The sequence below is a fragment of the Oryx dammah genome, unplaced genomic scaffold (assembly GCF_014754425.2).
Source record: "Oryx dammah isolate SB20612 unplaced genomic scaffold, SCBI_Odam_1.1 HiC_scaffold_11050, whole genome shotgun sequence".
In the NCBI taxonomy this organism is placed as follows: domain Eukaryota; kingdom Metazoa; phylum Chordata; class Mammalia; order Artiodactyla; family Bovidae; genus Oryx; species Oryx dammah.
In genome coordinates this window covers 2440031-2466468 of record NW_024080444.1, presented here as the reverse complement: position 1 = coordinate 2466468, position 26438 = coordinate 2440031, and positions in this window count along the sequence as shown.

Genomic DNA, 26438 nt, shown 5'->3' with positions numbered 1-26438 from the left:
CTTCTTTGTCCTGAAAACACCCTGTGAGCTGCCATTACTTTTTCCTTCTCACACTTTCTTGTGCTTTAGGTGAATGAAATACCTGAGGTAGGTGGATGTAAGTGTAATTTTGAGGAGGTTCAGCTTTGTCTCAATACCATGGGATGTGATCCTTTTTGCATTCTCCTTCTTGCCTTCTGACTTTGTTCTCACTCCCAGGAAACACCTAGACCCTCTGGCTTTTGAATCACAATTGTTAAGTCCTTTTTGGACTCAGACCAGAGTCTGAGTAGTTCCCTCTTTAGGCATTTGACGGAAAAGGCAATGGCACTCCTCTCTAGTACTCTTGCCTGGAAAATCCCATGAATGGAGGAGCCTGGTAGGCTGCAGTCCGTGGGGTCGCACAGAGTCAGACATGACTGAAGAGACTTAGCAGCAGCAGCAGCAGCAGCACTAGGCATTTGAGGAGTGAGAGATTTTGTTCCCTGCTGAAGACTTTTTGGGCTCTGGTGAGTATATGGGGTGAGCATTTGGGGTATGGGCTTCCTTGGGACCATGTCTACAAGAATACTAACCCAAGGAACAACATGGCTTGCATAGATATAGGCATGACTCTTAGGAACTTCATGAACACCAAAGGGAAAATGATCTCCTTATAAAATGAATGATGTCATAATTTTTTAAATTTTTACTATGTGCAAATCTCTATTCTGGGGTCTTATTTGTGTCCCCTCATTTAATCCCCAGAAGAACACCTTGAGAGGAAGACTTGCCATGCTCATTTCACAGATGGTTTAAGTCATCTAACCAAGGTTACACAAGGAGGAAATGTGGAATAAGAATTCAAAAACTCAAGGAAAGTTGATGCTCTGTTAGGTGCACTACCTGTCTGATCCCTTCCATTCACTGTTTGGTCAGGTAACTGAAAGGGGAAAGAGACAGATTAAGTGGAATATGTAGCTTTCTCAGCTACTTATTTCCTATTTTTCCTTCTTTCTTTTTTAAGTTTAGAAACACTCTCCACCCTTCTCTCCACCCCCACCCCACCCCCCCACCATGGCCTAAAATTCCTTTTATTGAAAAGATGTGTTGGGTTGGCCAAAAAGTTCATTTGGATTTTTCCATAAAATATTACAGAAAAACCAGAACAAACTTTTTGATCAAGCAGTATATTCTGTTTTTATGAAGACTAGAAATTTCCCAATAGCCAAGAAATAACAGGTCATCTGTGCCTTGGCTCTCCGTTGATGAGGTGCTTGGTGATTGTCAGACAACACTCAATGGCTCTTCATGACCTCAGTAAGAGACCAGATATGCCTTCATGACCTATGCTGTGCTACCCATCCTGCTGGGAAGGATGATCTAAATTTGAGGGCCCTAGGGATAATTTTTGAAAGACTATAGAACAGGTCAGCTGCTTTGAAAAAAAAAAAAAAAACTCAGGAATAGATCAATTAGTATGTATCATCAGACTCCTAGTAAGTACCAACTACAGTTTTAGGCTCTAGGAGAAAAGAAGGAAAAACACCAAGGAAGGAAGAAGAAAAGAAAAGAGAGGAAGGAAAGAAGGAAGCAAGGAATGGAAGAAAAAGGGAGGAAAAGAGGAAAGAGGCCCCCAGCAGCATCTGTAGGCAACTGACATCACTCTCAGCTCATGAGTCTTTCATTGAGAAGGATTCTTAGGAAATCCTTCATGATCCTTATATGTTCTGTTGTGATATTATAGATTCTCCATATTTCTTTGGCTCATTACTAATAAAGAAAAGTAGAGAACAGATACAGTTAATCTTTAATCTTTAAAGATCCCTGTAGGTAGGTTCTCTGGACACTTCAGTTCAGTTCACTTGCTCAGTTGTGTCCGACTGTTTGTGTCCGACTGGACTGCAGCACAGCAGGCTTCCCTGTCCATCACACCTCCCAAAGCTTGCTTAAACTCATGTTCATCGAGCAGGTGACGCCACCGGCTCTGGATCCTTATGTACTGCCTAAACAAACACAGGCTGCTTTGAAACCCTGCTTATTAAGGTTGCTTTGAAATCCTGCTTATTACAGTTTTACAAAGCCTTTCAATGTGTATTCAGTGATTTTGTTAATATAGAGTATGACACTTTCCTTCTGTGGATATTTTCACCTCTGACCCAAATTATATACCAAGGATTCTGACTAAGGAAGGGTAAATGACAAAATATGTCTCTTCCACAAGGGGATGAAATGCAATTTGAAATTCGATAATTATTTTGTGTTCTCTTGTCCTATGACCAAAAAAGTAAATATTTTTCTATTTACTTTCCTTTCCTAGAACCCTTTTCTCTAAGTTTCAGTTTAAAAATACTACTTTTAATCTGCTGATGGTAGTCTAAAAATAAAGCTGATTGAGAGGCCATCCAGTCTCATGAAATTTGAACTTCATCAAGGAGGACCCACATTCCTATTTGCTTAACAGTCCCATTTTATCTCTGTGGTCCTTGTAATTTTTAATAGCTCCTCCTTTCACTCCCAAACCCACCCCAATTTGGATGACAAGTTTCATGGCTACCTAGAACTTAATTCTGAACAGATACATTAGAGAAACACATTTTATATTGAGTTAGAAAACTCGAGTGCCTTGGACTCAGTATTTGTTATACGATCTTACATAAGTTATTACCACTCTGAGCCTTGGTGTCAGTGTTATAAACTGGGAGATAAAAGTATCGCCTTAAAATACTGTGTGAAGATCCAAAAAGACAAGGTCTATGAAAGTGCTTTATAGATTGTAAAGCTCTCACAATTCTTGGCAATCGTTATTGTTCTAATTTAGTTTTCCATAAATTATTTAGAAGAAAGAACCAAGAAACCACAAAACCTGCAGACCTGGAGAAATATGATTTCAAAAGAATAGTTGAATCAGTCTTCATACTAGAATAAGCGAAAACATTTCCATGTTCAGCTTTTAGGTCACCCATCTTGGCAATCAGAAACTAACATTAAGAAACAAATTTGTTGAATGTTAAAGAGGCCATGTATTTTGTCTTTTATAATTTATAACATCTTTATTCTTCAGAGAATGCTTTGATTCTGTTTTACAGATTAGGAAACTAAGACTAAATTCAGAAATTTTGCCAATATCACATCTCTAAGAAGAAGCAGAGTTGTACTCTGATTCCCTTCATAGGGCATATGTGGAGGAAACTTATCTGACTAAACCTTGTCTCTGTGATGTGGTAACATCTGATTTCTTGATTGCTCTTTTATTCAGAGACCTAAAGTATTGGTACATTTAAATTCATCTGAAAGAATCAAGTTGAGGTGATCCCATTACTACATTCTAGGCATTTGCACTAAGGTTATATTTTGATAAGAAATTTAATCAACAGTGTTATTTAGGGTAATTGATAGATACATATAATAACAGATTTTTACTTCTTCTCATCTGTCATGAAGGTTTTAATGACATGGGATGTTTTGACCAGAGGAGTCTATTTCACTAATGCCAAAGAAATAAGTCCATCTACTTAATTTTGCATTAGTAAAGCTCAGTGTGTTTTGCATGGCTCCTCCTGTTCATATAAGTTAGCAGATAGATATTTTATCGATTTTCTCAAGGGGTCACTTCTTTGTCACAATCCAATATTGCAAGTCCCTGTAATCCTCTTTTATCCAGTTGGTGCTGTTAGCAACCTCTGAGCCGTAAGTGAGCCAAAATGATAAGGGTCCAACTTGCTCTATTCTGGTCAGCAGGCCAAACTTAAGCCAGCTGTCCACTTGCTTTAAAAATAACAAGTAAACAAACAAAACAAAATGAGAAGACTTGAAGATCATAAAAACAGTCTCCTTTCCAAACTTTTAAAATTATTTACTTTAAACTCTAAGGTTTTTTATTATTTTATTTTGATTATGAATTCTTCCTGCTAAAGAACAGAGCTATATATTTGGCTCCCTGTCCCAGAAAAGAGTAGAATTTTTGGCACTGAATCATTATAACAACATAGTTTTCTAGTTCAAGCCTCCCCATTCTCTAGCTTAAAGAGGCATTTACTTTTAAAGCAAACCTAGGCAATGGCACCCTCTCCAGTACTCTTGCCTGGAAAATCCCATGGACGGAGGAGCCTGGTGGGCTGCAGTCCATGGGGTCACTAGGAGTCTGACACAACTGAGCGACTTCACTTTCACTTTTCACTTTCCTGCATTGGAGAAGGAAATGGCAACCCACTCCAGTGTTCTTGCCTGGAGAATCCCAGGGACAGGGGAGCCTGGTGGGCTGCCATCTCTGGGGTCACACAGAGTTGGACACGACTGAAGCAACTTAGCAGCAGCAGCAGTAGGATCCTTATGGCAGAAAGTGAAGAGGAACTAATAAGCCTCTTGATAAAAGTGAAAGCGGAGAGTGAAAAAGTTGGCTTAAAGCTCAACATTCAGAAAACAAAGATCATGGCATCTGGTCCCATCACTTCATGGCAAATAGATGGGGAAACAATGGAAACAGTGTCAGACTTTATTTCTTGGGCTCCAAAATCACTGCAGATGGTGACTGCAGCCATGAAATTAAAAGACACTTACTCCTTGGAAGAAAAGTTATGACCAACCTAGATAGCATGTTGAAAAGCAGAGACATTACTTTGCCAACAAATGTCCGTCTAGTCAAGGCTATAGTTTTTCCAGTGGTCATGTATGGATGTGAGAGTTGGACTGTGAAGAAAGCTGAGCGCCGAAGAATTGATGCTTTTGAAGTGTGGTGTTGGAGAAGACTCTTGAGAGTCCCTTGGACTGCAAGGAGATCCACCCAGTCCATTCTGAAGGAGATCAGCCCTGAGATTTCTTTGGAAGGAATGATGCTAAAGCTGAAACTCCAGTACTTTGGCCACCTCATGTGAAGAGTTGACTCATTGGAAAAGACTCTGATGCTGGGAAGGATTGGCGGCAGGAGGAGAAGGGGATGACAGAGGATGAGATGGCTGGATGCCATCACTGACTCGATGGACGTGAGTTTGAGTGAACTCTGGGAGTTGGTGATGGACAGGGAGGCCTGGTGTGCTGCGATTCATGGGGTCACAAAGAGTAGGACACGACTGAGCGACTGAACTAAACTGAGGATCCTTAAAATGAGAGGTGGTAATACTGCCTGATAAACAATCAGTCTGAGGATTAACCCACTAAGCAAGTGGCTTATGGTGAATAAACTGGCAACCTGGAAATACATAAGGATCTTATAATTTATACACAGTGCTTTTTTGCCATTATTCTTGAGTTGGTAGAAATAAAAAAGTGAAAAATAAACACAAATATTGGCTCTAGAGACTTCAACCCAGTAATGTTACTGGGAGGAATTCTAGAGTCACTCTGCCTCTTCACGCTCTGCAGGCCTTCTTCAAGTTTTGTTAACTTTGCCTTAGAAGTGATGTCTGAATCCATCCCTGTTTTTTCCATCTGCCCCCCGCCCCCCGCACTCTTCACAGGCACTTAGAAAGCACTGCCACAACTTCCAAATGACTTACCAAACACTAGTTTCACCAACCTTTGGTCCCATAGTTTGTCAAACTGTGTTTAGCTGTGGAAATTCTTGGTCAACCTAAAATCTTATGTGAATCTTCAACAGAGAAATCAAAAAGGAGATGCTTTGTTTGAAGAAAGTTCAGTAGAATCTGTCCCATAGGATGGTTTGAAAGTCGATGTTCTACTCCAATTCATTTCCTAATCATAGTGTCTATCAAGCCTCATCTGAGAGGCACAACCTACATATTTCCTGGCCTGCTCCCAGTGAGACTCTTCAGTAAGTCTGGGATTGGACTCAGGAATCTTCATTTTAACAAACATCTCTGGTTCCATATTCATTTTTGAGAGAGACTGCCAGTTTTATCCATCTTCTTATCTTGATTGTGTTACTTCTCTACTTAAAGAATCCCACCAGCTTCTCAAGTATTAATTGTTGGGCAACCTATGAGACTAGACCCTTCAACTGACCTCCATCTGCCTCTTAAACTCTGAGTACAGCTCCACTGGCCCAGATTTGTCATTCTTCCTTGAGCACAGCTTGCCCTTTGATACTTTGATTCCTTTATACAATTACTTTCCACCACCATCTTTCCTTTCATTCATTGTTCCTTTATATGTTCACTTTCTGATGCCTGAGATATTCCTGCAATTCATTTAAGGCCTAGTACAAATATTGCCCTCTCTATAAACCCTTTCCTGATCCTTCTATTTCCAGAGTTAGTTAATTACTTTCTCTTCTGAGATGTTCAATTTATGGTAGCCCTTTCACTTTGTATCAGAAAACCCATATTTTATTTAAAAAATTCTCCTCACTTATATCAGATTATGGGATTTCTGAAGCCAGAAGATGTCATCATAATCATCAGCATTTCCATAGCATAGCAAAATTTGGGTATATGGTAGGAGAGCAACAAATATTAATCAAGTTAATTAAGCAATCATTTGTGTCATACAGTAGAATAGTAGATAAAACAGTGGACATGAGTTTCAAAGATCTGAGTTACTTTGCTCATCTACAACTTAGTAATTTTGTGAGCACAAGAAAATGATTTTATGCCAAGACTTGACAACTTAGATTAAATAGATAAATTTTCCTTAAAATCACAACATTCTAAAACTGACAAGAAACAGGAAAAATATGGGTATATTAATTGCCTAATATGAATGAATGCACTTATATCTGGCAAGGAAATTGAATTTATATTTTTTCCTAAACTTCTCAAGGAAATTTCAAGTCAGGATAGTTTTGACAGTGAATTATTTCAAAGATTTGAGGAAGAAATAATATCAATCTTATAAAAACTACTTCAGAAAACAGCTTTGGGGAATACTTTCTAACTTACTGTGGTATCCGTATTATTATCCTGATACCAAAAGCTGATTTAAAAATTATAATACAGCAAAACACCTAATGGAATGTACTTTATACAAAAATCCTTAGTAATATATTAGGACATCAAACCCAGCAATATACAAAAGGGGTATTACCTGATACCCATGTAGAGTTTGTCCAAAGAATGAGAGATTAGTCTGCACTTTATCAATAAAATACACACTTAACAGACTAAAAAACAAACAAAAAAAGCTATATGATCTCCTTATAGATGTACATAAAGTGTTTGCCAAAATTCAATGCCAGGCAACATTAACAACTCTCAAAACTAGGAAGAAGAAATATTTTTCAATCTGATATAATAGTTTCAGCAAAACCCTATGATCACTGTAACTAATGATAAATATTGAACAATTCTCCTCCAAGATGAAGAAATAGCCAAGACTGTCTCCTCTGACTGCTTCTATTCATCATTGTACTAGCAGGAAAGGGAGACAACGGTGGTAGGAACAAATAGATTCATCAAGACATACAAAATGTTTGTAAACACTAAAGCTGAGTGACCATTATTTATGACAAGTATGTAATACACTCTACTTTTATGTATGGAATTTTCCATAATCAAAAAAATGATTCTCTGGAAAAGGGCTTTCCTTCTTCTGTTCACTACTCCACACTGCCTTCATAAAGGCTTGAGCTGAGGTCTGAATGAAGGAGAAGGCCAAGAAGAAACAAAGGAAGTAGAGATAGGGCAGAAACAGAATAGAAATGAGAACAAATTTTCTGTAAGATAAAGGTAGATGCCTTTTCTGAAGAAGAAGGTACGAGTTGTAGAAGAGAAGGGAAGATGCACAGGATGGTTGGAAAAGTGGTGTTGAACTCAGTCATTAATAACCTTGGAAGCCAAGCAAAGGACAGTTCAACTTCTTTTTTCTTATTTCAAGTGTTACCTCAATCCATCATGAAGTATTTAGTGAGAAACTTCAAAGGCCTAAGGAACAATATACTTCAAATACTGCCACAATAAATATCACAACAACAACAAACCACACGCAAACCTCTTTCCAAAAAGACTAGGGTGGCAAAAAGGAAAAAAAAAAATTAATTAATTAAGAACTCATCTGCCGCAAGCAATTATTGATTCAATAATATTTCAGCATGACCAAAATTTGGCCTTCCTTTGGAGTTCACTGTTTTGGTGACATATGGAAGACATAATAATGTCAAATCCTGTAGATTCTAAATTCACCAGGATTCAATAGAAGAAACAAGTTGGCATATTAGGAAGATGTTTCAGGCCAGATGGACTAGAGACGGAATACTGAGTCCTCCTTGTCATAAACTTAGACAGCTGTTCCATGTCATCTCATGTGTAAATGCACAAGATAATGTCTCCCCGGAAGTCTGGTGTCATTAAATGCAGGACAGGAGCACGGGGAAAGGGGACATCAGGGAATTAGCACAGTGCCTGCCACATAGAAGCATTTTCTTTAACTTTGACTCAGTTATCAAGTCATCTGACCCCTTGTCACATCTCAGAAGCTGACTGTCATAATAAATAAGAAGTTTAAGAGCAAAGCACCCCACTGGTCCCCTCCACTTGTTTTCCCTCCTTAAGATGGCCCCCACTGCGTACTTGCCCCTTGTAGTCAACCATGAAAGGCCAAACAGACCTGAAGCCCAATTAGAAAGCTTTTTCCACTTACAAAATCCTACTCAAGGAGAATTCTTGCCAACCAAAGACTACCGCTGTACTTCTTTTGAGCCTATAAACTGCAGTCTCCTTTCTAACACCTTTCTACGAGATCTGCTGAAACAAAAGCGACACCAAATGAGTTCCCTTGATGCAAGTTTATGAGTAAATAACCATTGTTAGTTTTTTCCTGACACAGTTTTGTCTCTGACACGTTGCTTTCTCCTGGCTCTGAAAAAACAGGGCATAAACAAACCCAACCCCATACAGTGAAGTGTGGTCTCCAGAACATTGTTCTTCCACCAAAAGAGGTTCTGAAGCTTGTTTGACACTGTACACTGCATATGTTCCCACACCTTAGAGTGGTCATTAGGATATGAAAGGTCTTTTGTTTAAGCTCATATGTTCTAAGTTTCTTTCACACCAGGGAATCCTTTTTTCTCTCCTACATAATGCTGTAGCCAACTAATCACCAAGCTCTTCATTCTGGGGTCACTATCAAGGGCTTAATAACATACCCGGAGTATAAAAACTAGCCCGTTAGAGTAACATGGGTGGGATAAGTTAATAGAGGAGAGAAAGAAGGAAAAGGGGCTGGGTAGAGGAGTCGGTGGAATGACAAGCAGTTTGGACATATGTGGGAAGAAATAACATAATAGAAAAATTCATGTAAGTCTTTCCAAAATCCTATTAGGTTCAGGGATACTGCATTGCACTGAAACGTCAGTTATTTCAGTCCAGCAGAAATTGAACCCCTTACCCTAATCTTTTGTTAGAACTAGTTTTCGGTCATCCTTTAGGCCTACATGAGGATACATTTCAAATTAGGGCTTTGAAGAGCACTTAAACTTACAAAGAAAAGAAATTGGTACATTGCAGCGTCAAGCTAAATAGATGATTTATTGATACTTTTTCAGCACTACTTCAGGTTATTTTTTGTGGCATGCATCCAAATAGAATAGCACCAAGGTATTCATATAGGCTCTGCAACTCTAGTATCTGGCAGGAGCTATTTGTATGCCATATAACCTTTTCCTCTAAAGGGGTATTTGGTCATCATTTAAGCTAAAAAGTTAATCAGTATGTGGATATTGAGGAGTTATCTTTCTCTCCGGCAGCTTGCATCGCTGGAGGCAAGCAGCCTAACAACGGCCTGGCATTGCTCTACTTTGGAGCCATTCAGGCAGAATAGATGCCACGTGTATAGGATAGTGTCAGTCATCATCTCGATAAGAGGTATGTGCACTGAAGGTCTTGCCCAACAGAAATGTGCATGTTACTCCATTCAAGGTCACCATACTCCTCTGTGCAAGTACTTTCCTGTACAAGGTGCTAGACTAGAGGGCAAGAGGTGGGGTAATCCAGATTACCTTTTTGTCAAGTCATTTGCCCATGGGGCTGCGTAGGCCCAAATTCCATTTTTTCTCAATTAGCACAAAAGTGCCAAGCAAATGAGCAATAGCCCAGACTCCCTCCGTTCATTCACTCAATATTTTCTGAGGACACATTGAGCATAGGCTCTGTTGTGTATATTGGAGAAGATACAAAGTCTAAGGTAATTGAGCAGGTACACAAATATAAAGTGAAAGAAGACCAAAGTAAAAATGAATTATTAGGAGTAGGCCTTGGATATAATATTAGTCTCTTCTCTGAACTTTGATCATCTTTCTCTTATCTGTCTCATTACTGGTATGAGAGGTCAAGAGCCTGGTATTAACCTACCTGGTCTTGTCCCCTTTTCTACTGTGTTTCTAGCATCCCAGAGCTTATTTATCATACCTCTGTCTCACAAAAGGGACTCTCTATTGTATAGTGACCTAGATTAGTGGTCTGCAAACTGTTTCTGCGGCTGACCAGACAGTAAAGATGGGTTCCAACTACTACTTAACTCTGTAGCAATAGGCAGAAGTAGCCATAGCCAATACATACACAAAGGAGCACAGCTGTGTTTCAGTGAGACTTTATGGATGCTTAAATTTCATGTAATTTTTAAGGTTATCTTAAAAATTAAGGGTATTTTTTTAATTTTCTTAAAGGTTACAATGTATTATTCTTCTTTGGATTTTTTTCAACCATTCAAAAATATAAAAGCCATTCTTACTTCAAGGGCCATAATAAAACAGGCAACAGGCTTCCTCCTAGCCCAGAGTATATGTAGGAGACATAGTCCCAACCCATAGGGAGCAAGCAAGTTGGGTAAAACAAAGGAGAAGGGAAGAGTGATGGATAGAAACCTGTCATTTGTAAATCTCTTGGGAAATTAAATCATATATTTAATGTCCTTGCACTGAACTCAAGGAGTTTTTTTCTGTGCAGAAATGGCATGGTAGAACAAGCGAATTTCATGTGAATGCTAACAACTCTTTTCATACAATTAGTTCTAGGTTGGTGAGAATATTAGCTATTCACCAAAACTCTGACTCCTTTTCTTTATGGCCAAGCTTAGAACATCTCCCACTCATACTTGCACTTAGCTGTGGCCAGGTAACTGATTGTCAAAATGGGACATCAGCCAAAGTAAAGTGAAACTGTTAGTTGCTCACTCATGACTGACTTTTTGCTACCTCATGAACTGTAGCCCACCAGGCTCCTCTATCCATTGGATTTCCCAGGCAAGAATACTGGAGTGGGTTGCCATTCCCTTCTCCAGGGGATCTTCCTAACCCAGGATTGAACCCCAATCTCTATCCTGCATTGCTGGCAGATTCTTTACCATTTGGGCCACCAGGAAGCCCTAAAGTGAAATGAATCGTCACTAGAGGTTTTTGCTTCCCTCATCTATTAGCTGAACGTCAGAGAAAACAGGGTTTCAGCAGATGGTGGAGATGTAAGTTTGAAGGAGACTTGGTCCTTCAAGGAAGACATAGAGAAGAGCTTTTCACTGACCAGGATCATCTGTCAGAAACCAATATAATAACAGGCAACGATTTTGCATTTGAACAATTATGCATATAAATTTAGTTGTTATAGCATCCAATTCTACCTTAATTTACTGTCAAGTAGGACCATGTCTTATTAACCTTTGTGCTTCCAACATCTGTTTCATTGCTTGGTATGTAATTGTTGACTGAATGACTGATAAACCATGAAAAAGCATCATTGCCATGTTGTAGTCTCCTAACTGCCCCTGAACTCCCTTCATCTCTTCTTCTGAATGATACCATTGCCCTCATATTGCCACTTAGTCACCCAAGTTTTCTGTATTTTTCTAATCCCTTCGGTTTTACTGAAGTAATGCTCTTGGAATATTTTTATTTTGTTTTTTTTTTAAACTTATGCTTATTCAGCTAAACAGAGTTGTTAAACTCTTTGACACAAAGGTATAAATGGCTAAAATGGCTTCGTGTGCAATCATTATTCACAGAATACAAAGTATATACTTATATTTTTTTAAAAGGGAAAACTATGCCTTATTCGGAGAAGGCAATGGCACCCCACTCCAGTACTCTTGCCTGCAAAATCCCATGGATGGAGGAGACTGGTAGGCTGCAGTCCATGGGGTCACTATGACTTGGACACGACTTCACTTTCACTTTCATGCATTGGAGAAGGAAATGGCAACCCACTCCAGTGTTCTTGCCTGGAGAATCCCAGGGACGGGGGAGCCTGGTGGGCTGCCGTCTATGGGGTCGCACAGAGTCAGACACGACCGAAGCAACTTAGCAGCAGCAGCAGCATGCCTTATTATAAAAACAATCAGAATTATTTTCATATCAATGAACAGTTCAAAAAACTGTATTTGGGGACACACAATACAGATGACTCTTTCCCACTTAAATAGACAGGATGCAAACACTGGAAGAAGGAAAGACCAGTAACATACCTAAATAGCCAAAGGACAAAAAAGTTCTTATCAGGTTTCCACTGTCCACAAATCCTTAGAGTATGCGCCATTCTTCATTTTCATAGATGTGAAATTTTAGATTTTGAAAGGATGTGGCTGTCATCAGGCCCAACCTCTCACCTTGAGACACACACATGTTGCCATGATCAATAATATAATCCTTTACATAGTCAAAGAATTCTATCCCCCATCTTCTCTTCTCCGGGCTAAGTAGCCCCAATTCCTATAGGAATTTTTTACAAATATGTTTTAATCCATTAATCTTTTTCATTTGTCCTCCAGTTGTTCACTCTTTCTCAGATTACAAGGTTCAAAAAAGGACACAAGATTCTAAAGAAAGACATAACCAACAAGGCTGGCCAGCTAGGCCTATGTATAGAAAGAGTTGAAAGCTGCCAGCCTGGTTTGATTTGAGATGCAGAAATCTCCCGGCTCTCCTCCCCTCCAGCCCCACTCACCAAGCCAAAAATAGCTCCCCTGTCTTGCCTGCCAAAGCTGATTTTCCCATCACCGAGGGGCCCCTGGGAAAAGTGCAGAGGAAAGACGTCTGCTATTTCTTAAGAAAATGTATTTGACTCTATGCGAGAGACATAATATACATTATTTCATTAAATTGCACAAATATTTTAAGATGCTATTAGTGCATATAATAGGAAGAGGGCAGTAAGTAGTGAGGGAAAGATAAGAACATAAGTTCTCCCGCCAGACCTTGAAGTCCAGCTTCAACATTTACTGACTGTCAGACTGTAGCTAATTTGTTTCTCCTCTTAAAGACTCAGGCCTGACCTACAGTGACTACTAAACCTACTGTATAAGGAAGCTATCATAAAAAATGTGAGATGATCCACATGCATAGCTCAGTTCCCACAAATACTGACACACACTCCGTATATTTGAGCTACTGTTATTATCATCCCTATTTCATTGTTGTTTTTAGTTGCTAAGTTGTGTCTGACTCTTGTGACCCCATGGACTGTAGCCTGCCTGGCTCCTCTGTAGATGGAATTTCCCAGGCAAGAATACTGGAGTGGGTTGCCATTTCCTTCTCCAGGGGATCATCCTGACCCAGGGATTGAACCTGCATCCCCTACACTGCAGGTGGATTCTTTGCCACTGAGCCACCTAGGAAGCCCCATCCCTACTTTAGAGATAAGGAAACTGAGAGTCAGTGATATGAAATCATTTGTCTCAGGTCACAGAGCCAGGAAGAAACAGAATCTGAACCAAACTCTGCCTCCACATCTTGTGTTCTTTCCACTAGTTGTCCCAAAAGACGTCTAGTAAACTCTGTGGAGTTGCCTGGGAGAACTTACCTAACAAATTATCCTGTTAGCCCAAGTTTGGTCTACCCAACTTAGGATCCTAAGTATGTAGCCTTGACATGATATCAGCAAGCAAATAAATAGGTAAGACTTCAGAGTCAGAGAGAATGAGTCAGAAGACAAGCTTCTGAGAAAATTTGGCTCTGAGAGAGAAGAGGCCAAAAGGGCGTTTTTGAGTGAGCTGAACCATGGAAGTCTGCTGGGCAGAGACCCTGGGAACATTTGATAGCTGAGCACCAAGGACAAGGTCGGGCAGGCAGATTTCCCCTACGTCACAAAGACTCAGACTGGAAATTGAGAGTTTCTCAGGAGTCCATACCTGCCTTTGAAAGCATCTCCAATTTTCACATTGATACAGGAGAAAATTTCTAGGTCCTTAGTCCACGAAATAGAGACATAAGGTGGCCTGAAGGTGAGATTACCTTCTTCACTTTCTTAGTGTTAGCAATCAAACTAGAATCCATACCATGAGTTGGCATTTGTTTTATACCTTGTATTGCCTTACTATACAATGTCTATTCATTCAAAACACAGTGATGAAATTCTTGATTCCCCATCTAGACATGCAGAAGTCAAATCCTGGATCTTTCACTCATACCTGTATGATTCTGAGCAAGTTACTCCATCCTCTGAAAGTGAAAGTCGTTCAGTAGTGTCCAACTCTATGTGACGCCATGGACTGTATAGTTCATGAAATTCTCCATGCCAGAATACTGGAGCCTTTCTCTTCTCCAGAGGATCTTCCTAATCCAGGGACTGAACCCAAGTCTCCTACATTGCAGGCAGATTCTTTACCAGCTGAGCCATCAGGGAAGCCCAAGAATACTGGAGTGGGCAGCCTGGTTTTCAGGAGACCCTGAAAACCAGGGTCTCCTGCATTTCAGGTGTATTCTTTACCAACTGAACTATGACTGTGCCTTATTAAATGAGATAAACATATATCCTCATCCATTAAATGGGAATTCTAAGAGTAGCTATCTAATAGGATTAAGTGAGTTTTCAGCAAGTTCAAATATATAAGCAGGAGATGCTCAACACATTTTAGCTATTACTATTCTCTCATTATTCCTCACACTGAGTCAGGAAACTGAGATTGATGTGGTCCAGGTTCTTGACCAAGCTTTCCCCAGCTGGCAATTAGCGAGATGAAAACCCAAAGAGATAAAGTTAAAACTCCAAGTCTAGTTGTCTTCTACCAAATGGCGTTTCCCAAATAATATGAAATTTCCTTCTGCTGTCATACAGGTAAGGCTAGGACTTCAGGACTTGTCTTTACCTGATAACTGAATGGCCATTCATATGTGGCCAAACGCTTTCATTAGAGACAGAGTCAAACATCAGCCTACTTGCTCATAATACAGAAAAGAATAAATGGGGAAGCAGAAGATACATAGGACACGTTATTTTTTGAGTTGCAACTTCTAACAGCAGTGACTCATACTGAATGAATGAAGGCATCACCTGAGGAGTGATCTGTCTTCCTCTTTCCTCCTGCTCAGGAACTGGAGTGGTAGATGGGCCCTGGCTAAAATGATAAATGGTGCCCTTCGGATGCATCAATTTCAAGTTTCTGGAGAGGTCACTGTGTATTTAAGGGAATGGCTACAAAAGCAAGGAGATGAATGAAAAGAACCAGCATAGTTCTACATAAGAATTAGAGGTGCTAACTTAATTGTGAAAGAAGTTGCCTTGCAAATTATGGGCTGTTTCTCTTGCTCCCTATTATTTAATGGACACTTGTTTTCAAAATAAGTGTGTGTGCATGTGTATGTGTTTCAACAGCTATTGGCTGGACATAAATAAGCATGCCAGCATGTCTGGTCTACAGTGCTAGGAATACTTGGAGAAGGTGCACATGCTTGCAGAGACTACCATCATCTCGCCTTTCAGGAAGATGTGGAGTACCAGCAGCCATGCTGAACTTTTCTGTGACATGTCTGGTGCATTACTCTGAGCCTAAATGGATTCACTCAGAGTTCAGGAGGTATTAACACTATGCACGTGAAAGGGCCACTTTCACTGGTCAAAACTTGACAATCAGCCATGCCTGTGGTTCAGTTCCATATATTACTAGGATAATGGATATGGGGTAAGATTAATCCCATTAAATAGGAAACAGATTTTCTCAGAAAGGTTCATTTCAGTTCAGTCGCTCAGTCGTGTCCAACTCTTTGCGACCCCATGAATTGCAGCACGCCAGGCCTCCCTGTCCATCACCAACTCCTGGAGTTCACTCAGACTCACATCCATCGAGTCAGTGATGCCATCCAGCCATCTCATCCTCTGTCGTCCCCTTCTCCTCCTGCCCACAATCCCTCCCAGCATCAGAGGCTTTTCCAATGAGTCAACTCTTCACATGAGGTGGCCAAAGTACTGGAGTTTCAGCTTTAGCATCATTTCTTCCAAAGAAATCCCAGGGCTGATCTCCTTCAGAATGGACAACTTGGATATCCTTGCAGTCCAAGGGACTCTCAAGAGTCTTCTCCAACACCACAGTTCAAACGCATCAATTCTTCAGTGCTCAGCCTTCTTCACAGTCCAACTCTCACATCCATACATGACCACAGGAAAAACCATAGCCTTGACTAGACGGACTTTTGTTGGCAAAGTAATGTCTCTGCTTTTCAATATGCTATCTAGGTTGGTCATAACTTTTCTTCCAAGGAGTAAGTGTCTTTAAATTTCATGGCTGCAATCACCATCTGCAGTGATTTTGGAGCCCCCCAAAATAAAGTCTGACACTATTTCCACTGTTTCCACTCTTCCCCATCTATTTCCTATGAAGTGATGGGACCGGATGCCATGATCTTCATTTTCTGAATGTTGAGCATTAAGCCAATTTTTTCATCCTCCTCTTTCATTTTCATCAAGAGGCCTTTCAGTTCCTCTTCACTTTCTGCCATAAGGGTGGTGTCATCTGCATATCTGAGGTTATTGATATTTCTCCCGGCAATCTTGATTCCAGCTTGTGTTTCTTCCAGTCCAGCGTTTCTCATGATGTACTCTGCATATAAGTTAAATAAGCAGGGTGACAATATACAGCCTTGACGTACTCTGTTTCCTATTTGGAACCAGTCTGTTGTTCCATGTCCAGTTATAACTGTTGCTTCCTGACCTGCATACAGATTTCTCAAGAGGCAGGTCAGGTGTTCTGGTATTCCCATCTCTTTCAGAATTTTCCACAGTTTATTGTGATCCACACAGTCAAAGACTTTGTCATACTCAATAAAGCAGAAATAGACATTTTTCTGGAACTCTCTTGCTTTTTCCATGATCCAGCGGATGTTGGCAATTTGATCTCTGGTTCCTCTGCCTTTTCTAAAACCAGCTTGAACATCAGGAAGTTCATGGTTCACATATTGCTGAAGCCTGGCTTGGAGAATTTTGAGCATTACTTTACTAGCATGTGAGATGAGTGCAATTGTGTGGTAGTTTGAGCACTCTTTGGCATTGCCTTTCTTTGGGATTGGAATGAAAACTGACCTTTTCCAGTCCTGTGGCCACTGCTGAGTTTTCCAAATTTTCTGGCATATTGAGTGCAGCACTTTCACAGCATCATCTTTTAGGATTTGAAATAGCTCAACTGGAATTCCATCATCTCCACTAGCTTTGTTCACAGTGATGCTTTCTAAGGCCCACTTGACTTCACATTCCAGGATGTCTGGCTCTTGGTGAGTGATCACACCATCATGATTATCTGGGTCATGAAGCTCTTTTTTGTACAGTTCTTCTGTGTATTCTTACCACCTCTTCTTAATATCTTCTGCTTCTGTTAGGTCCAGACCATTTCTGTCCTTTATCGAGCCCATCTTTGCATGAAATGTTCCCTTGGTATCTCTCATTTTCTTGAAGAGATCTCTAGTCTTTCCCATTCTGTTCTTTTCCTCTATTTCTTTGCATTGATCGCTGAAGAAGGCTTTCTTATCTCTCCTTGCTATTCTTTGGAACTCTGCATTCAGATGCTTATATCTTTCCTTTTCTCCTTTGCTTTTCACCTCTCTTCTTTTCACAGATGTTTATAAGGCCTCCCCAGACTGCCATTTTGCTTCTTTGCATTTCTTTTCCATGGGGATGGTCTTGATCCCTGTCTCCTGTACAATGTCATGAACCTCATTCCATAGTTCATCAGGCACTCTATCTATCAGATCTAGGCCCTTAAATCTATTTCTCACTTCCACTGTATTATCATAAGAAATTTGATTTAGATCATACCTGAATGGTCTAGCCGTTTTCCCTACTTTCTTCAATTTGAGTCTGAATTTGGTAATAAGGAGCTCATGATCTGAGCCACAGTCAGCTCCTCGTCTTGTTTTTTGTTGACTGTATAGAGCTTCTCCATCTTTGGCCGCAAAGAATATAATCAGTCTGATTTTGGTGTTGACCATCTGGTGATGTCCATGTGTAGAGTCTTCTCTTGTGTTGTTGGAAGACGGTGTCTGCTATGACCAGTGCCTTTTCTTAGCAAAACTCTATTAGTCTTTGCCCTGCTTCATTCCACATTCCAAGGCCAAATTTGCCTGTTACTCCAGGTGTTTCTTGACTTCCTACTTTTGCATTCCAGTCCCCTATAATGAAAAGGACATCTTTTAGGGGGGTTAGTTCTAAAAGGTCTTGTAAGTCTTCATAAAACCATTCAACTTCAGCTTCTTTAGTGTTACTGGTTGGGGCATAGACTTGGATTACTGTGATATTGAATGGTTTGCCTTGGAGACAAAAAGAGATCATTCTGTCGTTTTTGAGATTGCATCCAAGCACTGCATTTCGGACTCTTTTGTTGACCATGATGGCTACTCCATTTCTTCTGAGGGATTCCTGCCTGCAGTAGTATATATAATGGTCATCTGAGTTAAATTCACCCATTCCAGTCCATTTTAGTTCGCTGATTCCCAGAATGTCAACATTCACTCTTGCCATCTCTTGTTTGACCACTTCCAATTTGCCTTGATTCATGGACCTGACATTCCAGGTTCCTATACAATATTGCTATTTACAGCATCGGACCTTGGTTCTATCACCAGTCACATCCACAACTGGGTATTGTTTTTGCTTTGACTCCATCCCTTCATTCTTTCTGGAGTTATTTCTCCACTGATCTCCAGTAGTATATTGGGCACCTACTGACGTGGGTAGATGGTAGTAATTAGGGAAAAAAATGCTTCTGTTGTAGAAAAATGTGGACCTATTCATATAAGTTGGACATGGAACAACAGACTGGTTCCAAATAGGAAAAGGAGTACATCAAGGCTGTATATTGTCACCCTACTTATTTAACTTACATGCAGAGTACATCAGGAGAAACGTTGGGCTGGAAGAAACACAAGCTAGAATCAAGATGGCCGTGAGAAATATCAGTAACTTCAGATATGCAGATGACACCACCCTTATGGCAGAAAGTGAAGAAGAACTAAACAGCCTTTTGACGAAAGTGAAAGAAGAGAGTGAAAAAGTTGGCTTAAAGCTCATCATTCAGAAAACAAAGATCATGGCATCTGGTCCCATCACTTCATGGGAAATAGATGGGGAAACAGTGAAAACAGTGGCTGACTTTATTTTTCTGGGCTCCAAAATCACTGCAGATGGTGACTGCAGCCATGAAATTAAAAGGCACTTACTATTTGGAAGGAAAGTTATGACCAACGTAGACAGCATAGTAAAAAGCAGAGACATTACTTTGCCAACAAAGGTCCATCTAGTCAAGGCTATGGTTTTTCCAGTGGTCATGTATGGATGTGAGAGTTGAACTGTGAAGAAAGCTGAGCGCTGAAGAATTGATGCTTTTGAACTGTGATGTTGAAGAAGACTCTTGAGAGTTCCTTGGACTGCAAGGAGATCCAACCAGTCCATCCTAAATGAGATCAGTCCTGGATGTTCATTGGAAGGACTGATGTTGAAGCTGAAACTCCAATACTTTGGCCACCTCATGCGAAGAGCTGACTCACTGGAAAAGATCCTGATGCTGGGAAAGATTGAGGGCAGGAGGAGAAGGGGATGAGAGAGGATGAGATGGCTGGATGGCATCACTCACTCAATGAATGTGAATCTGAGTGAACTCCGGGAGTTTGGTGATGGACAGGGAGGCCTGGCGTACTGTGGTTCATGAGGTCGCAAAGAGTTGGATATGATTGAGCGACTGAACTGAGCTGAACATGTAAGAGCTATTCTACGTGCTGGAGTGCACAACCCTGCCAGACCTTCCATAAAAGGATTTCATAACCAGAAGCTGGGCTTCCCAGATGACGCTAATGGTAAAGAACCCACCTGCCAATGCAGGTAGAATGAGAGACACAGGTTCAATCTCTGGATAGGGAAGATCCCCTGAAGGAGTGCATGGCAACCCACTCCAGTATTCTTGCCTGGAGAATCCCATGGACAGAGGAGACTGGAGGGCTACAGTCCTCGGTGTTGCACAGAGGTGGACATGACTAAGGTGACTTAACACACAAGCAGAGGCTACCCTTGGACCAGAGGAAAACTCATGTTCAGTTTAACTTTGAATGCTTATTTTATAATAACATTTCCTTCATTTTCTCCCAGATAATCATTTTAGACCTCAGGATGCCTATCTTTTGAAGAAATGGAAGGATGAGAGGGAAAGTAGTTCCGTTTGCATGTGAGACGCTAGACTCTCCAAAACATTCTAGACTTTTAATCCCTGAGAGTGAGAAGAAATAAAGTCAGATGAGTCAAAGCACATTTCTATCAACCAAAACAAATGGTCAACTATTTTCTCTCTTCAGTTTTCTCTGGAGCTTCACTGTTACTATTCATTGACAACACAGTCCTTCAATAACCACTGGTGGACACTGGACTTTCTTAAAAAGGGAGGAGAGATGACAAGGGTGAAGGGTGGAAGAGAGCTTCCTTAATGGTTCTTCACACAATGTGAAGATGAGATCTAACTTGAACATTCTTACCATTCAGCAAAATGAAGTGAATGTATTTAGTCAAAATTCAGCCTCTTAGATGAGGGATCCAGTCATGATGATTGTGCCGACCAAGTTATTTTTTGAAAAGTCACAGAGAAATTCCCCTCAGAGAAAAGTTCAGTCTTTCTTTGGTGCTACTTTTCTCTGAAACACAGAAGTTTAACCCAAGCCACAGGTCTTCACATCTATAAATACTCAACCTGCTTCCTAGAAGACCTTTGGTAAGAAATTCTCACTTAGGGCAAGTTGGTGCGAAGAGCACAGAGGTGTCAAACTCAGAGGAGGTGAGCCCCTTAACTAAACAGTGGTAAGAGAAATGAGCAGTGTGGCCCTGGTAATGCAGAAAGAGAGGCATCTCCAGCTACCACAGCTGCCTCTGAAGTGACACATCACCACCTTCACGATCATCTGAAACCCTGAAAATAAGCTGACCGACTTGGGGTTTGCCTAAGGGCCACAGATCCAGAAGTTAAGCCAAGGTCAACATAGGCTGGTAACTCTGATTGCCACAGGCATAAATGGGAATAAGGACATCCACTGTCTACCCAGCACCCGATGCCACAGACCTAATGCCCAAACCCTCACATCTGTCTGGCTTGCCCTGCACTTTGAAATAAAGGATTTAAGAGATCATAAATCATCTTCTTCAAACTAGAGATTACACAAGGCAATTACTACATGAAATTATATGTTAAGAACTCTCTGGAGCATTTCACAAAAGTGTGTGGACGGAAATACACTCCCGTGACGTCTTGGGTACACCGTTTTGTGGGCACTTTGCATTGTACTTTCACATGCTTATCTTTCCAATTTTTCAAGAAGATTCTTTAGAACAAGAGCCATGTCTTAAATATCTCTCCATCACCATGCCTGCAATAGAGTCTGACACATTCTGGGAATGGATGGATGGATGAATGTTCAGTTTTATAGCAGTGTTGAAAAGATGCCCTGTCTTGACAACACTGCTTTCCTTTTTCTCTAAAGATGGGGAGAGCTCTGACCCCAAATAAACAACATGATTTGTACTTACTACATTCCAGTCTAAGATCCACATTTGGTACTCAGTATATTTACAGTGAAGAAAAATGCAAAAATAAAATAAAATACTCCTTGCCAAGACACGCCAGCCATGATGAGGAATATCATCCCATCTTGCTACAATAACATTTCAACTCCTCCTGTGAGGACTCCTGTATGGCTTCCTGCTTGGGGAAGAGTATAATAAGTGGGATGTGGTTAAACAATGTCCTCAAAGGATCTGAAATAGCTCGGAATAATACAAGCCTCAATAGGTCTTCAAGAATTTTAAAAGAGAAAAAATGATTCTTCCCTACTTTTCAAACAACTGACTTTTTGAGAGTTTGTTTTTTCTGAATACAGTGAACCCTGATATGTGATAAGTGGAAACACAAAAATGTGGCAAGAACACTAGAGAAAAGGAATGAAGGATGAGAAGGGTATGAACCCAAATAAAATTAAACAATAAGAATGTGTTGCTTTCAGTTCAGAGCAGGTAAAACAGGTTCATGGTAAAAATAAAAAACCAACACTAAAAACAAAGAATCCAGGAGAATGAATAAGCAGTTTGGAAATTCAGATTTTATAGTTAAGAAGTTCAGGAATGCTAGCCAAGTATAGATAAGAGAATGCCAAGGAAAAGTAACACCCAGTAAAAGCAAAAAAAAAAAAAAAAAGCTAGACATTTCACTTTGCCTCCTCATGCTGAAGTTTCTGTAGAACTTTAAAACATATTGGAGGAAAATCCTTCTATTTCCTTTACCACATAATTTTAGAGAGCTACACTCACTGAAGGTAGTATCTGGAGGCATTACATTAGAAAAGTCCATAGTAGTTTTGGCAATCTTAAAGGGATTGTAAGTGAGAGACTTATTTTTCTTTATAAAAAAATCTAAATTAATCCACAGCATCAGATCTTTTATATATATATATGCATGCTATGTCTATGACCTAGTCAAAACTACTATGTCAAAACTACCTATTGCCAAAACTACTATGGACTTTTCTAATGTAATGCCTCCAAATACTACCTACTATCAGTTGAGTGTAGCTCTCTAAAATTATGACCTAGTCTTTTCCTTGAATGATATGCTTGGCTTTAAAAATATAAAATTTTTATTTGAAAAACACTGAACAAAATCTTAAATTTTTTTTTATTTTTTATTTTATTTTACAATTCTGTATTGGTTTTGCCATACATTGACATGATGAAGAAATTATATATAATCACAATATCTAATAAAAACTCTTGGAGCATTTCCTTTAAAAAAGATTTTAATAGTCCATAGTAGAAATTTTGAAAGAAAATTTTACAATGACCAGTGAGTTTAGCTATGAACACAGAAATTAAAAAAAAAAATTCAATCTTAAATTTGATTTGTTGAACTATAATGGTATCAGTGTGTATTTGAGATAATAGAAACCAAACATGTTAAGAACATGTTCACAGGTCTAGGCTATAGACGGGTTCACATTTCTACCCCTTGAGGATTTGGGGGAAAAAAAAATTAAAGATAACTTCAGATTGTCTTCATTTCTTCCTTAATATTTAAAAGAGTCAAGCAAATGGTCCATGGTTTCTACTTTTCCAAGAATGTAATTTTGGGGAAGATTCCCTGGAGAAGGGAAAGGCTACCCACTCCAGTATTCCGGCCTGGAGAATTCCATGGACTGTATAGTCCATGGGGTTGCAAAGAGTCAGACACAACTGAGAGACTTTCACTTCACTTCATTTACATGGACTTGAATTAGCAGAGATTGACTGCTTTACAGTTCGTATCAACAATGTTAACCAAATAACGCTTTAAACGGTGACTTAACAAAACTCAAATTTTAACACAATTACTCTAATCAAAGCTGACTGTGGGAAATACACAAAATACAAAAGAGGGACCTTAAGTTACAAGATGAATAAGCTTCAGAGTTTTAAACAAAAACGTGGTGATTATAGTTGATAACATTGTATGTATATCTGAAATTCACTGAGAGAGTTGATTGTAAACGTGATACCACAAATACAAAACAGCTAAGTCTGTGAGGTGATGGATGTATTAATTAACTTGATTGTGGTAATCACTTTCCAACATATGTATATATTAAATCATTTCACACACCTTTTAAAAATCATGTTGTATAAATTTATACAATTTTTATTTGTCAATCATAACTTAATAAAGCCAGAGAAGGGAGAGTATAAAACTGAAAATGCTTTTATATTAAATAACTGTAATTCACACTCTATTATGGATACTATCAACAGAGTAATAAGAAAAATAATCAGAGATATTTGATGTGTTTTAAAACTTGAGATATCCGAAAGATATTTGTAACATGACTATCATAGTTTAAATGCCAATAATGTGTGGGCAAATGAGACAAGGCTCAGTTTATCTGTTAATCCTCTTTGTTGGTAGCAGATATTAGATTAATGCTAGTAAAAGGTGGTGAAAACAACATAAAAAAGAAGCAAAAAATAGGAGAGTAGACCTAAGAACAAATCAAGAAAATCTCTGAACAGAATGTGATTTACAAGGCTGACAGTTTCTGGATAGCAAATGGGTTATAATCTTGACTAATTATTGTGTTGAGTTTTAGCATCATTTATTAAAAAATCCAAAAGAAGGGACTGAAGTTTATGCTGGTGAACTCATAACTTATGCTAGGACTCATACGTTATTCTCATGAGAAAAGTATTTGAGTATTGTCATCCTTCTTTTATAATTGAAAAAACTTACATATGGAGATTGTGCTGAGGAATATCTATGTCATTAAAAAAGAAGTGGCCTCAGTCTTGAGACATTTTTTGTTTGAATTATGATATAAACCTCTTTTATCTTTTTAATTGATAATACCATGCAAATGCCCTGAACATGCTTTTAATTTAAAATATTCTCCATCTAAGAACAAATCTAGATAGGATATGAAGCTAGTATTATTAGAGATATTAGATGTTCTTTCTGGGTTTCTTCAATTCCTTTTAGCATTGCCAAACAAACACCAGTAATGTCTCTGTCTTGAGGAGGCTGAATTTGAATAGAAAATTACTGGCTTTATTATAATCACTTACAGACTTTTAAATAAGCTGTCAATATTTTCAATAATGTATTTCACTCTTATTTCAAATATTTAGTTAGTACTTCCTTTATCCATTTGCTCAGCCATTGCTAATTTAATGTATTCACTGAATAGGGTATCATGCTTCCCACAAACAAGCAAGAATTAAAGACACTATCCATAGGCAAAAGCTCATTATTGCTGGCTTGCTTAGCCCTTGGAATCAATCACATTTAAAGCAGCAGTTTAACCCAATAACCCTCATCAATTTAACTATCTCCATAGCTCAGTCTAAAACTATTCCTTATCTTCATACCACTGCAACTTGCAACTTGTTTTTTTAGAATTCTGATCCTATGACACAGTTTGTTTCTGTAGGCTGGCACTCATTGAAATTCCCATGCAAAGAAAAGCCCAGAATCATCACTACATTTGCACTTAGATTGTTCCAGAAGAAGGGTCCCATGATATAGCTTCATCAGCATGATATCAATATATTTGATAAAGATTACAAAAATATCAGTACCAATTGGCATTATCAACACCAATATAATTTGACAAAATTAAATATATTTTTGTATGTGTTTGTACTAGCTATAAGTTTATACTTTGATTTCTCCATGTATGCCTTTATAAAGGGAGGACACTGGAGTTTCAATTAAACTGTACATTTTAGGTGTTCATTGGTATTAAGGATAGTTTATATCAGAATTCTTAAGAATTCAACTTAGATATTTTGGCAGAAAAAAAAAAACACAATAGACAGCGTATAAAGTCTTAAATTTGAGCTCTTATCTCTAGACCCATTCTGGGTCTCAGTTTCTCTGTGTTTTAAATGAATAGGGCTTCCCTGGTGGCTCAGATGGTAAAGAATCCGTCTGCAATGCAGGAGACCTAGGTTCAAGCCCTGGGTTGGGAAGATTCCCCTGGAAAAAGAAATGGTAATCCACTCCAGTATTCTTGCCTGGAAAATTCCATGGACAGAGGAGCCTGGCAGGCTACCAGCCATAGGCTCGCAAAGAGTTGGACATGACTGAGCAACTAACACTTTCGCACTTTTTAATGAATGGGTTGAATTAGATGTCTCTGAAGTCTCCTCTAAGTCCAACATCCTGAGATCATTTAAGATTTTGATGAATTTTTTTTTGTTAAAGTTGGTGATTGTGAACTCCTCCCTTGAGTCCTCACTTTAAGAGTTTGCTTTCTTGAGTTATCAATTGTTGAGAAGAAATATTATATACAGAACAATTGATATTCCAAAATTCATTGCTAGCAGATTTTGAAAAGGATCTGAGACATAACTGTTCCTTAAACATTCAGGTTGTAAAAGAAACTATTTTATAGCCTTAATAAAGCTTCTTACAAACTGGTCTCCCTCTTTGTGTATTGACATTGTTTTTGAAAACTTTTTTTTTTTTTGTATTTATGTACAGCTGATTGACAGTGTTGTGATAGATTCAAGTGAACAGCAAAGGGACTCAGCCATACATATGCATGTATCCATTCTACCCCAAACTCCTGTCCCATCCATGCTGCCACATAACATTAAGCAGAGTTCCATGTACTACAGAGTTGGTCCTTGGTGGTTATCCATTTTAAATATAGCAGTGTGTACATGTCCATCCCAAACTCCCTAACTTCACCCCCATTCTTTCCCCCATCCTTCACCCCCACAACCAGAAGCTCATTCTCAAAGTCTGTGAGTCTGTTTCTGCTTTGAAAGTAAGTTCATTTATATAATTTCTTTTTAGATTCCTCAAAAGGAATGTCATACAATATTTCTCCTCCTCTGTCTGAC